This window comes from Aphelocoma coerulescens, chromosome 10 (genome assembly GCF_041296385.1).
Source record: "Aphelocoma coerulescens isolate FSJ_1873_10779 chromosome 10, UR_Acoe_1.0, whole genome shotgun sequence".
Lineage (NCBI taxonomy): Eukaryota > Metazoa > Chordata > Aves > Passeriformes > Corvidae > Aphelocoma > Aphelocoma coerulescens.
The window spans coordinates 18,756,866-18,773,671 of record NC_091024.1 but is presented as its reverse complement, the minus strand read 5'-3'; the positions used below and the strand labels follow the sequence as shown (position 1 = coordinate 18,773,671).

General features: G+C 38.9%; 1 protein-coding gene across 5 annotated transcripts in view; it reads left to right on the top strand.

The window, feature by feature from the left end:
- Positions 1-16,806, top strand: part of PEAK1 (pseudopodium enriched atypical kinase 1) — a 110,186-nt gene that overhangs the window by 9,464 nt on the left and 83,916 nt on the right. The window contains exons 2-3 of one of the 5 annotated variants that reach the window (XM_069026268.1): positions 7,770-7,853; positions 10,107-10,296. The exons of the other annotated variants lie outside the window; for them this stretch is intronic. The gene's annotated coding sequence lies outside the window, so the exon portion shown is untranslated. The remainder of the gene's footprint in view (positions 1-7,769; positions 7,854-10,106; positions 10,297-16,806) is intronic. 5 annotated transcript variants of the gene reach the window in all.

Genomic DNA, 16,806 nt, shown 5'->3' with positions numbered 1-16,806 from the left:
GGAACTTGTGTTCTGCTTTATTTCTTCTTTCACCTCATAATTAGAGGCTGGTGGACAAAGCAAACTTGGGGCTGAAGGGCCTGCTTTGTAATCTGACAAAAAGGCAGTCACTTAGAAAAAAAGAGTATGTCTTTTGGGTGGAGAAAAAAAAAAAGTGCTTGAATTGAAGAAACAGTTCTAGGTGCTGTGGTTTATTTTGTTGTTTGGCTTTGCAGACAAGTCAGTTCTGGCATTCCCATGCACCAACTTCCACTGTTACATATCTTATGTGTATAAATGAGTTTATAGTTTCATAGAAAACAGTTACTGACTGATCCATTTTAGTATTTGTGGAAGTTAAGCTATAAAATTTCTGTCAATAGTTCAAGAGGACTCTTTGTAAATATCTTTGACCATGAAGATTTGGACAAATGTGATCACTCTACACTATTTTGCTCTGAAATCTACTGCTTAAAAATTATTTCTATCTCAAAATCAACTTTTTAGTGTTATTGGGGAAAAATGTTGTATGAACTTTCATTCAAAGAGGAGGCATTTTCTGTTTTCATCCTGAGAATAATGTGTGTCTTTGCTCAGATTTATCTGGATGTGTATATGTATATCTTATAGATATATTTGTTTGAAGCAACTATTAATGTTGAATCTTCTGCTATATTCATGTTTTGGGAAGAGTCCATTTTTATCTTCAGAGTATTACACTAGAAGGTAGTGGTGATTTAGAAGCATTTCACTGTCTGGGGAGTGTGACTGCAGTGCTCATCTTTCCAGAAATTTGCTGTGACTTTGGTTTGCTGAAGTATTTTTTCCTTTAAAGTGCTGGTTGAGGAGACTTTTAACGAGCATCCCAGCTGTCTGTGTATTGGAAGCAGAGAGGCAGCAAAGTGAAATGGCTTTTTAAGTCAACTCCTCTCAAAATGCAGAACTCCATAAGTTACTGATTTTACAAATAAGAGTAGTAAAAGCTTGGCTTGCCTGAAGTCAATTATTCTAGTGTTTAAAAGAGGACCCAGAACACTCTCATGGTCTTACTCACTTTGCTAACCCAGCCTTTTGAAAACAGCCATGGTAAATATTTATTTAGTTGCCATAATACAGTATGGGAATGTCTTCTAACCTCAGCAGTTAGGCTGCTGCTTCTAAGAACTTCAAGTCTTTAGTTTGAATGTTAAAGATTTATGGCTTTACATCACAAATTGTATTTCCAAAGGCTTATCCTGACACTGCTGTATTTTGTTTTTGTAACTCTGTTGTATTGTCATCTTTCTTGAACGACTTGCTGTCAAAGCACATGCCAGGTCATGTGTTACAGTCAGTTCAGAGCAAGCGTACATTTTGCCAGTTAAATATTTCTCTCTGTGAGCTCAAAGAGCTGCCTTGCATATCAGAAGCTTGCAGCCCAACCTGTTGATGAGTATTTGCTTTTCTTACGGCTGAATACTTAACATATAATTTGGGAGTCATCTTTGGAATTAATTTCTGTATTGTTCAGCAATGGGAAAAAACTTGGAAAATGGGATGATGCTTTGTTTGTTGCTCAGTTTTCAGATGATTTAATCCAGGTGCTCTTCTCCCATCTAAAAATTGAAATTTTGGATTAAAACAGATTTTTGCTATTTTTAGAGCATGGAAGATCCTGCCTTTAAACTCCAAGTCAGAGACTGAATAAATACTTGTAAGTAAAGAAGCCTCATTTTTACAATTTTCTTCGTTGACCTCAGGATCACATTTTCCATCATTTATGACAAGAGATAAAGTAGTCTGCTTGCAAAACAGTAAAATGCATTCAAGTCTTTTGGTATTGTCAGACCATGACAAAAGCTTAATAAGATGAGAATGATTGGCAAAATGATATGCACTCACAATTTTTTTAACTCTTGTGTAAAATATACTGAAATCTAAAATGGAGCATAGTGTTCTCAACAAAATGCTGATGGTGACAATGCAAACATTCTCACTTGTGGAGCTGAATCAATTGGAAAGGGCAGCCAAAGGGGCAAAGTGGAAATACTGTTGTCTGAAACATTTAGTAGCAATGATCTGCATTAAAATAATTTGGTACAATTAATTGGTGCTTTTTGTCATTTCTTTTGCACAGCAGTTTTCATGTGTACCACAGTCTTATCTTGAAGCGAGAAAATGAGGCTCTTTCTGACCTGGCTAATGCGTTACTGCAGAGATTTATTTCTTAATCTTCACTGGAGATTTTGAAGTACTGGCTGGTTTTTAGTAGGCTGATTTAGTTCTTGTTTGATTTGAGAATATACAAAATAGGACTGCTGTAATCAAAGCTTGGTGGTAGCTTTTGGCAAGTCCTGAGTTACTTGTGCAGTAGCATTGTACTGAGGACACGATGCATTTTAGGGAGGGGAAATCAGAACAATGTGCTGATTTGCTTGCGTGGGCTAATATGACTCATTTAGAATTAACTCCTTTAAAAGTTTTTTTTAGGAAAAACTGACAGGCTAACCTCAGGTTTCAAATCAGTTATAAACTGTCTAGCAGGCTGGAAGTCTCCCTTCGATCTGCAAGGCCCTAGCAATTCTCCATGGGTGGGGGTCAGCAGTTTACAAACACTGCCTGGACCAATGATGTGTGAAATCAATCTTTGAGTCTTCCTGCTGCTGCCTTTGAACAGTTTTACTGATGGCAAAGTAGAAATGACTCAGGCTTTGGAATGTGATTGTAAAAATTCTAAGGCTTAAAACATACAGAAGACAAAATGTTGATGCTTGGAAAGTTTCTTTCCCCTTAGAATGAGAGAGTTTTGGTCTTGACATTTTCTGGAGGTATGTCACAAGATCCTGAACAGGATTACTTTGGTAATGTGGTGCTATTGCATAAATATATTGAAGACATTTTGCCCACCTTTCAAATTGAAACTACTGTATGAATGAGTCAGCTGGCTGGCTGCTTGCATGTTAAAGCTAACATTTTGTGGGTTCAGAGATACTTAATTGCTTTTATGCTGTGAATGAATAAGATGGATTAATTTATATACAGCACTTCCTAGTTAGAGAGAAGTCAGTAGTTTTAAAGCCCAATGAAGCAGTGGTTATAGGTGCCACATGATCTGCTCCTCTTGCTGAAGACAGTTCTTTAAAGCTGAACTGTCATGGTTCCCTCATATCGAGCTCAGTACCTCCGTTAATAAAACATGCTTTCTGTTGTTGCTTCAAGCATCTGTGACAACTGGCTTATTGTCCCCACCCAGTGCCAAGTGGTTTTTCATATTAAGTAAGTTTTTTTCCAAAGCAATTGTTTTGAGTGGAGTTTGTTGCATACTGACTCCAGCTAGCATGCTTCAGTCTGGCAGTGGATTCGGATATCCCTGTGAAGGGTTCACATCTTTGATTCATCTCTCATCTTATGCACTTGTATTTTCTTTGTTTTCTTTCAGCACAGCGTATCTATAAAATACTGTGTGTTCTGGCTTGTAGGATTCACCTCAGTGTAGGTGAAAACAAAAGTGTTATGAAAATCATAGTTCTGTCTGTGTGTGCTGAAAAATTGCTGGAACCTGTGGCAAAATTGGGTGTTGGCTTTTGCCAGTGCCAGAGGAACTGATGCTTCCAGGTCTGGGGAGGCACAGAGGGTGCCTCCATCAAACTCAAGCTGTGTGTAAGAATAAGAGCAGCTGTTGGAAGTGTCCCAGCACTCTGGGCCGTGGCCATACAAGGAGCCCTCTCCGTACAAAGCTGGTCTGTCTGATCCATGTGTTCCATGTGTGTTAAAGTTCATGGGGCTCTTTGTCTGGGTGTCAGCCACGGGTGCCTTTCATCCCTGAGGTGCCCGAAAGCATCTCTCGATATTATTAGAATGGTAGAAAGGAAGTGAAAAAGAGGGAAAACAGACTTACTGAATATTTCAGTGGGTCTTTGCCAAATCACATTTTGGGATTCATTTCTATTTTAAATACTACAGTGGCTGCCAAAGCTGGCAAACTGTGATCTGCTTTGGAAGGGGGAGGAGACTTCATTACTTTTCTGCCAGAGGAGGAACATCACTTCATTTTCTGTTGCTTTGTTTTTTCTTTTGTAGTGAACAAAGAAATTCTGCAAGAGAAAAGTAGAAAAAGCCATTTTTCAAAGCTTTTCCAGAAATTTTACAAAACAACGGGTTTGATTTTCCCTTTAAATGTGGTTTCCTGTCTTCTCTTACGTCATTTGCATATCTTTAAAAACAGCTTGGTTTGACTTTATTTTATAGGAATCTGTCCTTTCCTCCACTAGTGCTCTTCAGGGTATTGTTTCCTTGATTATTTCTACGTGCATATAAGCAAGAAGTGATCAAATTTAATCACCAAACAATTGGCCAGATTTGCATAGAGAAAAACTGATTAGAATCACCAAAAAAACAGGCTGAACATAGAATAATATCTATACTTAAATAACTAAATCCTAAAGTTTAAGAAGATAAGATGACTGCATAGCAAAGAAAAAGAAAAAAACTGAGAGCCAAAAAATATCTGGGTTTTCTTCCTGCCTTTGTCATGCCTCACTTGTAGCCTTGGAAACTGAGACAAAGAGGTTAAGAAACTTGCTCATTCTTAAAATGGAGATAAGATACAGCTTACAGCTTATTTTAGTCTCACGTATTCCTCTGCAGAGTGCCGTAAGTGAACAGTGCTGGATTTTTAACAGTATATATCTATATCATGAACTTGTTTATTTAGGACTTGAGCCAATGAACCCATGTTTAGTTGTGTTTCCTGTGCATACCTGTTAGTGATCCCTTGTTTGAATCTGTCAGTCTTTGCAGGTTATTTCATCATCTCTGTCTGGCGGGTGCTGGATGTTTTGGTGAAACCAGGCAGTTCTGGGACTTGGAGCAGGATGCCTGGTATCCCAGCACTTAGGCACGGTGCAGAGGGGATGGCTGGCTGCATCCTTTTCAAACAAGCTCTTGTTTTCCCTCCAGGGATTCAAGACTGAGGGATCAAAACATTGGAAAGGGTTCTTGGCAAATTGATCAACAGTGAAATACTTACAAGTTCTTATTTTTTTAAATCTGAAAGTGCCACTTTTTAGTTAAGGTCTGTTCCTAGGGCTTTTGTTTTATAGGCTCTCTGGACATTCACACGCTGTTTATATTAATGCAGCTCATTTGTAGGCAGTGCAGACACTTTTAGAAATTGTAAAACTGTGGAGACATTTAATGGCTGAGGATAAATTGCACAGCTGTGGACACTATTTATACTTTGCTGTATAGAACAGAGTCTGCATCATGAAATAAGCATAGCTCAGTGTTGTCAGTTATTTTTCATGTTTTTTTAATCTTGGAGAGGGCTTGCCAGCTCTTGGGTTTACATGTTAAAAACTGTTAGCATGTCCATATCCTAAGAAGATAAAGTTCATGCTTTACCCATTAAGAAGATAGATATTGAAGAGAGAGAAGGAGAAATGTTTTAAAGTCTTAGTAAATAGTTCTAGAAACACTGCATAAAATTTCTGGGCTGAGAGGAGTAGTTCCTAAATATGCAAAAGGAAACTAAATATGATTAGAAATAACCAGGACTTGATAGAAGGCAAAGTGAACAAGTAACTCATGCAACAAGTTAGTTTAAGGATCTGAAACCTCTGCAAAACACATACCCCTTCCTAACGAAAGAAATGTCCAAGCCCACAGCTTTCAGTAGAAGAGCAATTTAAAGCAATTTCCAACTTATTTCTCCTTACATATTTTAGTAATTATAACTTTAATAATTAGATCTCAACCAAAGGACACAGAAAGAGCAGGTTGTTTGTTCCTTGTAGATGTGTTAATGATGGAAATCTTTAGAAGTCAACTTTAAAGGACAAAAGGACAAACACAATTATAGGATGTGTAAAATGGAAATTAGGCACTGAGACAGAAACTGAATTGCTTCAAAGATAAGAGGCTAGGATAAATTAAGAACTAGTAGATACCATCTTCGAAATACTGGAATCTAATATCTTTTGACAATTACTTTGAAAAAAGTTTGCTGAAAGAAACCATAGGAAACTGCAGACATTGTATAGTTCAGGGCTCCTACTTTTTGTATCTTGCATATGGACTGTGACTAATTTCAAGTTGTCCCCATATTTTATATCTGCAAGGTTTCATAAAATTATTCTGCTGTTTAAAATACCCGAGTGTTTCTACATCCTCTGGAGATTTAGTTGCAATGTTGTAGTTTGTTCCCTTTTCTCCCTTAATGCTCTAAAATCCACAGGCTTGTTCTGTCTCAGATTGCTGTCTGTTATGGGAACCAGGGGATAGGGTTAGTGGGTGAATTATGAAGTAATTTGATCAAGGGCTCAGGAGATAGGATCTTTCCTCTCTTTTCTTCCCTTGTAATGTCAACACTGTGGTTTTTAGAAAATAATAACTTGCACGTATGCTCTGAAATTCCAGCTTTGGCTCTGACTTGTCCTAAGCTGTTACCGCTTTGTTGGGGTTGATCTGATTTGACAGCTCTTGTCCCTCTAAGAAACTAATTTCCAAATTATGTATTACAAAAGTTTGATCAAAAGATAAAACTTGAACTAATAAGATGAATAACTTACTGACATCAAAGAGAAAATGGAATGGGGCAGAGCTGAGAGCCTGGAACACTGATATGTTCCCAAAAATTCCTTGTGGGTGAGTTCTGCTGACCATTGTGAGTGTCTCATTGCCACTACTATTTCTAAAAATGAGGCTATGTACTTACCAAAATAAAAAAAAATTGGTTAACAAAAATTTTTTTAGAATATTTCATACATTGATAATTTTATTTTTGGTTCAGAAGCTTAGGAAGTCCTTAGACCTGCCAGCCACGTTCCTTCAGTTCTGTTCAGCACTCTGTTGATGCAGACTGATAAATCCTTTGTAGATCAAGTTCGAATCCATGAAAGGGACGTTGTCCCTTACGTGTCAGTCATCCCTCAGCTATAGGGTACTGTCCCTGCCTGCACAGTGCAGGACAGAGCTGCAATACCTCTTATTAGATTTCAGTACAGAGTGAAGCTGATTTGTTTTCTTAGGGATTTAAACATCTTAAATCTAAGTTGTTTTCCTTTGCACTGCAGTGAGCTTGCACAGGCATTCTTCATATTCTTGCTGAGAGACAGCAGCTTGATAAATCACTCTCTGACAAGAGCAACTTTTTACTTCTTGACTGGTACCTTCAGCCCACTCACAAATGAGGTGGGGTTTTTTTTCCATTCTTCAGATGTCTGCTTATGTGAGAAAAGAATATGTGGATGCAGTGGTAAAATGTCAGCCCCACTCCTTAAGACAGAATTTGTTAGGCTGAGGGAGCAGCAGCTGGCTGTGCCCCCCTGGGGGACAGAACCTCTGCTGAATGACCCCAGAAGGGACGTCTGGGCTACATGTCTTTGGGAAGAATCACTTTAATATGATGCCTTCATTTGAGTGACACTTTCAGGAGCAATTTCTCTGAAACACTTAGATGTGTTTATACATGTGTGTCTCTTCCTTTGCATATTTAGCTTTTTCCATTCTGTGCATTTTAGTCCAAGGATGCATGTTCAGGGAGATCAGGGCTGATTGCTGGCTGGCTCTGCAGCCTGACGGGGCCCTGCTGTGGAAAACCTGCATCCCCTAGATCCTTCTTAAATTGCACAGTGCTAAGTGATTTGTGATTCCAGGCTGGAAAGCCCTACTGCTACTTTAGACTTCTTGAAAGTGAGACAAACTAATGTTTTTCTTATTGCTGCCATGTTAGAGAACCACTGTATGTACTGTGCTGCAAATGTAGCTCGTGACTTCACAGCAGCAGCTCTTTAAGTCTCACTGTCCTTCAGACACAGGTTACTGTGGCAGGAGCAGTTTGCTTCTGCTTCCTGGGATGACAGAGGAGAGAAGATGCACCAATGGCACAGTACAAGGTAATTAATTTTTTTTTTTTTAGTGTCTTTTATTACATAAATTATCAGTATTGCCTTGGTGACTGCACAAATACATCAACAGAATAATGCAGCTGTAGTTGTGAGGCACTGTGTTATCACACTGCAGTCTGGGCAGCTCTGGCATGCAGAACCTTTCATGATGAGCTCCTGTTTCTTGATTTACTTGCTCTGAAGCAGTAAGTGGGAATATTTGTTTCAGACATGTAGGTTTTTAAAACATGGGTGGTTTCTATAGAGCATTGCTCACTTTGTGAAAAGACTGTAATACCAAGTGTGCAACAACTGAAAGCCTGCAATGAGTGAGCAAATTTAATAAAACTTGGAACTTGCTAGCAAAGGAAGGGATATCACCTCATACTACGCTGGTTTCCCAACTTTAAGGAAGTTGGGTGTGATGTAGCACCAGTTTAATGCAGACTGCAGCATTTTAAAGGCAGCCGTAGGCTGGGCAGTTAGACTTCTACATTCTAAAAACTCTTCATCAAAGGTTTTACAGATCAGTTGGCTTGTAAGAATACCTGATCAATCTCTCTTGAGGACAAGAGAACTTAGATGTGTTTGGGAGAAAATAAGTTCTTCATAAAAATATTTTTTCATAATTTTTTTATCAAATTAAGGAAAATAGTAGCATAGCTCTAAGGAGTTTTGTTCACGGGAATTTTTAAAGGAATTTGAATTTAGAATGTAACTAGTGACATCCTTAGAAGTATAATTAAATATTTATGATACTGAAAAATCATACTTTCCATGTGTTTACACAGAGCCAAGCATTCTTCTTATGTTCCTCTTGTGTATTTCTGTTCTGAGATTTGGGGTCAGGGTAAATGAATGACTCACGTGTGTCCAAGCTCTTAAGCTCTGTTTTACCCTCTTCCTGTTGTGCAGTTTTCCCAGGAGTTTGTCAGTCACAGTGGAGTAATGCATTTACTCCCTGAACTTGGGTTAGCCAGGACTCTTGGGGAATTTCATGACTCCCTTCTGGAAGGTGCCTGTAGTGTGATCATGTACAGTCTGTCAGTATTCCTTGGAATCCCTTATCCCAAGGTAAAAGGCAGTACAAGAATCGTTTTGAAGAACACATGGGGAAAAAAACATATTTTTCTTTAGAAGGATTGTGTAGGCATTTAATACCATCTCAACTTGATGATTTTCATAGGGAAAAAATGTGAAAGCTGCATATCTGAAGGAATGGGATCTATACTTGGATTATTACAGTAATATTTGCCATTAGGCTGCCAGACTGGCTAAATCTAGCTCAGGAGCTTTGCCCTTTGCCACGACTTGATAATCCCACTGCACTGATGTTACTGTGGTGGGTTTCAGCTGGGAATGAAAACCCTGCTGGAGCCCAACCAGCCTTTTTACCTGTGTCTAAAAGTAATAAATTATGTTAGGAGTTAGATTAAGAAGAGCTTCAGTGTGTTATAGTCTGAAGAATCCATAAAAGTCAATGTTGCAAGATGGCAGTAAAACTTCCTTACTGCCTTCATGCTGAGCTCCTACAAGCAGATGCGAAATCAAAGAGGAGGAGGGTTGTTTTTATGGCATGTGACTGTTGCCATGAGATTCTTGGTTGCCATCAGAAAGATAATTTTGCTTAATGGCTGTGATCAGCTACCAACTGAGACATACAAAAGTGCTGCATTTAAATAGCATTCTGCCAGTTCCTGTGCACCTCTCATCTTTTATCACAAAGAACTGTTTAACTACCCAGAGCATCAGAAGCAAGAAAGCAGGGCCTTTCAAGGTTAGAGCTCGTCATGCTTGGGTAATGCAATTCAGAAGAGCCTAAACACAACAAATCAAAATCTGTGAAATGATGCATGGCTTCACGCTTCTGTAATTTTGAAAAAGTACATATAGATTTCCGTTCTTCCATTCCAAAGAGCCCTTGAAGTATGTCAAGTATTTATAGCTTTGGATGTCTCACTTGTACATGCAGAGTTAATGACTCACACCTTTCCTAAACAATTGAAGTGCTTCCTGAATAGCAGAGAAAACATTCCCTCCTCTGCTCAGTACTGATTCACATTCTGATTCACATTTGTTTGTTGTCATGTGGCAAACACCATTTGGCATGTTTACTCCTAGGTCTTAATTACCCAGCAGCAGTACTTTTCTCTTTATAGGTCTTATTTCCTTTCCCTCTCTCAACTGTAGCATGAAACAGCACCTAAATTAATCCAAAAATAATGGCTTAGTTCTTCCTCCTATCTTCCTTCCTCTCCCCAGCTGCTTCTGCTTCTTCCCCTGTCACCAGCACCCGTGGGCCCTCCACTGAACTTAACTTGTTAAAGCAACAGAGTTACTTCAGTGAAGACAGTTTTGACACTAGGTTTGCAGTTCAAATTGGCTCAGTGATGAGGCTTGTAACCATCAGGACCAGCACACAGGAGGGAGCCACACTGGCACCAGGAACACGGTAAGGGAGAGGGATCTGTGCAGTATCTCTATACTTAACACAAGGAAATTACAGTAGACTTTTCATTCTGCTTAACCATAACTTTTGTTAAAGATTTGTATTGCTTTTTGTCCCTGAAAGAGCTTATCCTGAGGCATGTGAGAAGGTAACAGAGCATGCTGTGGGGCCAGAAGAGAAGGGAATGGCTCTAGGATCCCTCCCCATGTAATCCTTAATTGTTACCCAAACCCTCAGATCAGAGTAGTGTTTTGGCAGATGTCTTGCACAACCCATTTTAAAGAGCTGCTTGCACCTCCTGTCCTGTCTCTTGGTTTCATGCTACATTAGCACGTGTACTCATGTGCCTCTGTCCAGAAATGGGTCCCAGAAAAAATGAGGCAAGTTATTTAGCTGAGTTTCTGTTTACCCAGATGAGTTCAACCTATGGCCGTACAGAAGGATGTCAGCAGCAGCAGGAATGAGTTATATCAGACCTTTTTTTTTTTACAGCCCCTTGGCCATATTGCATTCCATCTGCTTATCACAAATGTGTTGCTCTCTCATTTGTGCAGAAAACAGGTTCATAGGGCTATACTGGAAAGGAGGCCATGGAAGCCTTGTGGGCTTAGCACCTGGACTGGGGAGGTGCCTGTGGATCAGCAGATCTGCAGAACAGCAGCAGCAAGATTGGGAGAGCTGGGTGGGGAGGTGACAGTGTTCCAAGTCGAGTTTGTCACAAAAGAAAATATTCAGTACCCATACTCCCACATTGTGTACATTTCTGATGCTTTTATTTGAAAAAGTTGGAGGTATAGCCAGTAACTGGTTGTTCAAAAATGCAATGAAACATTTATGGGCTAAACATAGCCTATAGGATGTGGTTAAAATAAAGTTATTTGTAGAACTTGGGCTTAGTGATGCAGCATGCTTTGAATTTTAAGTCTGTGGACTGTTGTAAAGGCTATCTGTTCTCTGCAGAAGAATTTGTAGCTGTTAGAGCAGATCTCTCCAAGATGGTCCTCTTTGCATGGGTTGTTACTCAATCACGCTTCATTCTGTTCATTCCTCTGCCCTTTATGCTTCTTCCTGGTTTTCCTCCTCCCTCTTATATGCTTGATTGCATATATATTTCCCTCAATGTATCTCTGCTATTTAAATGTACCAGTGGTACTTGTTGTTATGCCACTCCCAAACACCACAGATTTGCTTCCCCTTTTGAGAATTTTTGCTGTTGACTGATTACATTGCTGTGTTATTTCTGCTTCATTTACTGCACACGTTAAATTTTTAACAGGTAATCAATACTATAGAGAGTTTAGCAAAGGAATTTAGCAAAAACACTGGTAGGAAACCAGCAATCATCCTCTGCCCAAATAAACTAATATATAAACCCAAAGTTTCCCCTCCACATCCCACACAAATGTCTATCTTCACACACAAATAAAAATATTTGAAATGTTATGAGATTCCTGTGGGTTCTTTAAATGAAATGACCTTCTCTTGCTATCCCAGGTTTTAAAAAAATAATCATTGGAAACCCAAAATGCTTTCCCTGAACTATTCTAACTAGACCACACAGACTGCAGTTTGTGTGTTGTGAGGACAGGGCAGGGTTGTGCTGTAACAGAGTTTATTAGGGAAATCTGGAGTGAAGGCATCCACAGACCAAAAGGATTAGGAGAATCACAACTGGAAGCTTTCTTTCTGTCGTCCTTCTCTGCAGCATTTGAAAAAGAAATTGAACTAATAGCCCTCATACCTCGAAGCTGTGCCTTCAGGGAGCCATTATGTTCACTCCTCTTTGCACAGAGGATAAATTTATTTTATAATCAAGTGTTGTTAATGCACGGAAGAACATCTGCTTTTTAATGCTGGAAAATGAGCAGAATTTGTCTTCTGTGTATATTGCAAGTGGTGCTGCAGTGCTGGAAAAATCATTTTTGTTCAGGTTTTGGGAGTTTAAAACGATTCAAAATTTTAGAAGTTTCATTTTCATGGAATTAGGAGTACAACAGAAAAGATTTGTTTATTTTTAGAAACTTAGAAAACTGCTTCTTGGGGTACCTTTAACTTGTTCTCCTGTGCTGTCAACAAACAAAAGTAAAACTTGTCAAACTGTAATCCCTGCCTACAAAACCACTCTTTCTCCCAGGTTGCATTGTCCATCAGATGATTTTGATTATCTCTGTAGTCTTGGGAATGGTTCATTGTAACAAGTGAGGCTGTAACTTGTTGCAGTCTCTTGTTGGTCTTGCTGGGTTTGCATTATTAATGATGCAGCATAAAAAGCCTGTCTGCTTTACCACCACGTTCTCATAGAAGGAGTTCTGTCTCCAAAACATTTTGGCAGGATTATTTAGTGATTTCATTCTGATGTGTCAAATACATTCACATATTAACAAATAAATTTGGCTAGGATTGTAAATATTTGTTTATGTAATGTAGCACAGCAGTTGTATTTTGGTAACTTGCTATTGTTTTTCTTCCCTTCCTTGGTTCTTAGATATACATAAATAGAAATGGGTTGTCCTTTATCCATATATTGAGAAATTCAGTTTCCACCTGCTTCCAGGTGCTAAATTGTCATTTTCCAGCAAGTTCAGCTTAGCTAATATGGGAGATGGACTTACTGAATCTCTTACTCTAATAAATCAGTCCAAACTCAGAGCCACATAAAAAAATGTCAGTCTGGAATCCTGTGTCTAGTAATGACTGCATCCTTTTTGGGAGAGGCTTGAGGAAAAAGGGACAAAATCTCTTCCCAAAAGAAGAATATTTCTTTAGGGACTAGCTGCTGATTTTTGGATTTCGTTCAGGGAACTAATCAAATCTGATCTTCAAAGCTGAAAGCCAACTATTAATGTGGATTCAAGAGACAAGCTCTTGCCAGCCTAAGAAAATTACTTCCATTTTTCTATTCAGGATGAAAAAAAACCAAACCAAAGCGGAAGTGACCAAGTTAAAACAGTGTGAGCATTTTTTCCAGTGAGTTTTACTCTGTGTGCGTAGGAGAGAGGAATTAATGAGGTGATTCTGTCAGAACTTTTTGATTATGTGATCTGCAAGTTAATTATTCTTCTATAGATTGATTATATTCTAAGTAAGATGTGGTGATTGAAAACATACTCCAACTTCTTGTGAAATCTGGGAATAATTCTTGCAAGAAATGTGTCCTTGGACCAAACTGCCTAATGAACTTGATGGTGTTTGATAGCCACATGCCAAATGTAGATAAATATTTTATAGTTATGGATCAGTTACCCAATACATTCTACAGTAATGGATCTGGTATCTGCTCAGCTGCAGCTTTTATGCTGTTGATTATCCTTTTGGGACTTACAGGGAAATGGATGCCCTTGAGGTCAGTGGGAAATTTTCAGTGTTAGGGTGGAAAGATAGGATTTATGGTGGAAATACAAGTCTGTTCGTGTTTGGAAAAGGTGGATAGATGTTTTTGAAGTGGAAAGTGTCAGTTTTATGACCAGAACAATTCACAGAAGTGCGTTAATTGTCCTGAGCTACTTTACACTTTTTTTCCCTTTTTTTCTCCAAATGAGTTGAAATATATTTTGTTAAACCTGTTAACTTTGGATTGTTTTGTGTAGTGGTATCACTTTGTGTAAGCACAACACTGAAAAAAAGCTGTGGAATATCTAATTTCCTTGAAAAAATGTTTTTACTCCTCTCAGTTTGGGGCAGAAAACAAGTTCTTGGAACACTGGGGTTTGTGGGTGTTTTTTAACCATTTCTGAGTAGAGGAGAGAGCTTAGTTTCCAATACACTTTCCCTTTGGTTCCTCATTTTCCTGTCCTAGTCTGCTCTACCACCACCATCCCCTTGTCACACCAAGTGCATCCTGCAGTGGCCTTTTTGTCACTTCTGCCAAGGACAGAACTTAAACTGTCATGCCTTCCCCAGCAGTCTTTGTTTACTAGGTGGTACTTTCCCCTGCCAAAATCTGCAGAGTTTAAGACACAGTAGTCCTAACCCTCTTTTTATTTGGTTGGCAGATGTTAAGGGAGGGCACATAGCAATAAACTTCATTTTCTTAGCACACCAGTACGGACATGCAATTTATAGGAAATTAGTCTAGTGAAATAAGTGTTAGAGTTTATTGAGAATGTTATTATATCATGCCCCAGTCAACTTTTTACCTAAGAATTACCAAAGTTCTGGAAAAGCCTTTCTCTAAATGTGTTTCCATGATCAGAAATTACTTACCAAAAAAAAAAAAAAAATGCAATTACATGCTAGGAAATTAGAGTTGCCTCTTGTATATAATCTTGAACTGAAGTAATATGAAAAGCATGAAGCTGAAGTTCCCAGTCTGGCTGGAAGTTTTCTTGTGTGGGGGATTAGCTTCCAGCCAGCTTAGGAAGCACATCTATCAGGCTGATTACACAACCCATAAGCACTTTCATCAGCTACAGCTGCCAGAGAAGTGCAGGGATAGTCCCTTCGACCAAAAGTGCAGATTTTTATCTTCTTACACAGATTGTAAATCTGCACCTTAAGAAATGTTTTGTTAACATGCAGATGGACTCAGGATGGCTCAGCTGCTTCCCTACTATTTAAAGAGAAAAACAAAGCTCCAGAAGCTTTGCTTTACATGCAGTTGGGTAGGGAGTAATCAATCATTTTGTAAGTAAACTTAACTGAGTAAATTTGGATGTTTCGGAGCAGAATACCCTGTAAACATGTCTTGTACCTTAGCAATGTAAAAAGGGCTCTTCTTCATAAAGTCTGGTACACTGCTGTATTCAAACTGCATCAACTTTGCCCAGTTTTTAGCTTCAGATTAAAAGTTTGAGACAGATGTCTAGACTTGTAAGATACTGGAATTAGAGGTGTCAGTGTGACACAGTGAGCTGAAATGTGGTGGATTAAGTTGTGATTTTGTTTTCAGGCTTCCCTTTTTGGTTTTGTTTTTTTCCTTAAAATAGCTGTACCTTAAGATCTAGTCTGTCATTCTAGATTCTTCACTTCCATTTCAGTTGATTTTTCAGAGTAATTTTGGAGGACGTATCTTAGAGGGCATGGGGAGGGAGGTGACAAGATGCTGGTGATAGTGGCACCACTCCAAGAGCTGTGAGTCTGTTTCCTGGTTTGTAAATTTTCAGGATCAGTTTTTTAAAATTGCTTTGGTTTCTGTTCCTCTTTCCTTAGGAAAGCACTGCTTAGGCTGGACTGGCACAGAGTGGTTTTGGCTCAGCTCTTTTCACTGCTTGGCATTTCATCTTGCCAAGGCATGCTCCAGGCTCAGCATTCACTTGCTGCACTGAATATTTGAGCTGATAAAGGTACTGAGCACTTGCTCCATCATGCAGGGGCAGGGCTGTGTGCATATTGCTGTGTGGATGATTGAAAAATGGTTCAAGTTGAGAGATTATGTCCCTTTGTTTCTCAATTCCTTATTTCTTGTTCCCTGTGTAATGAACTTGTCTAATTTCAATGTGTGAAACACTGTCTTCTCCTGTTGAATGTTAGTCAGTGTTTTTCACTGGGGATTACTGCAAAGACGTTTTTAAAATGTTTAGCCTACAACAGGTAATTAATCTTCTCTTAGTAATACTGTTTGTATTCTCCAAGTCTTTTGAGAAAAGTATCTCATGGGTCTTGAGTGGATGATACAGCAGTGATAATGAATAGTTTGCTTTAATGGAGTTAATTGTGAAATAAATTTTGCCCTCTGAAGTCCAGTCCATTTTTCCCCTGTAGTAGCTGCTCTTCAAGATGATTTATTTTTTCCTTGCTTGAGATAGATTTTTAGTGAAAAGTGTCTTGTGGACCATGTCCATGTGCAATCTGCATTGCCATCAGCTGCCATCCTCCTCATCCAGCAAGTCACACTTGAGAGAGCTCATTTGAGATAATATCTAATGCAGAGAGTCTCCAGCCTGTGCTCAGGTTGGACCCCGAACATAGTAATTACACACATTTTTAGCCTCTAGTGAGCATTTGCACTAGGAAAGGAACAGATCAAAACTGAGAGAGCAGGCAAATCAAAACTGAGCATCCTTCTTAGGTAAAATACTTCTAAATTTTTCATATTGCAGAAACAATCATTTAGGTTAATCTTTGAGCACTGACAGTTTGAACACTTGGGAAAGGTGTGTGGCTTGGGGCTGTACCGGAAGGTGCGGATGCTTTTCCTTCCCCTGAACACACCGGTCCAGGATTTCCCTGTGAGCCTGTGCAAATCACATATCCACAGAGAAATAAATGACTGCAGTATGGAGGGATGAGGATTTAAACAAAGCATTAGTAATTTATTAAAAATCTCCTCTGCAGAGAGTAGAAGTTTTATGTTTCAGTAGGATTTTTAGGTTGTTGGCTGCTGCAGTGCTTCTTGTTTTTACCCTTAAAGGACGAAGAAAATGATGCTGAATTGTGACAGTGTAGCCCAGTTTTTTAAGGATGCCCTGCTTAAGGGAGTATTCATAGGGCTTAATAATGTATTATTCAGCTTTGAGGTTTATTTGTGGAGATTTGAATTCAGGAAATGGCATTGTTGTGCAAGAACTGGAGCAG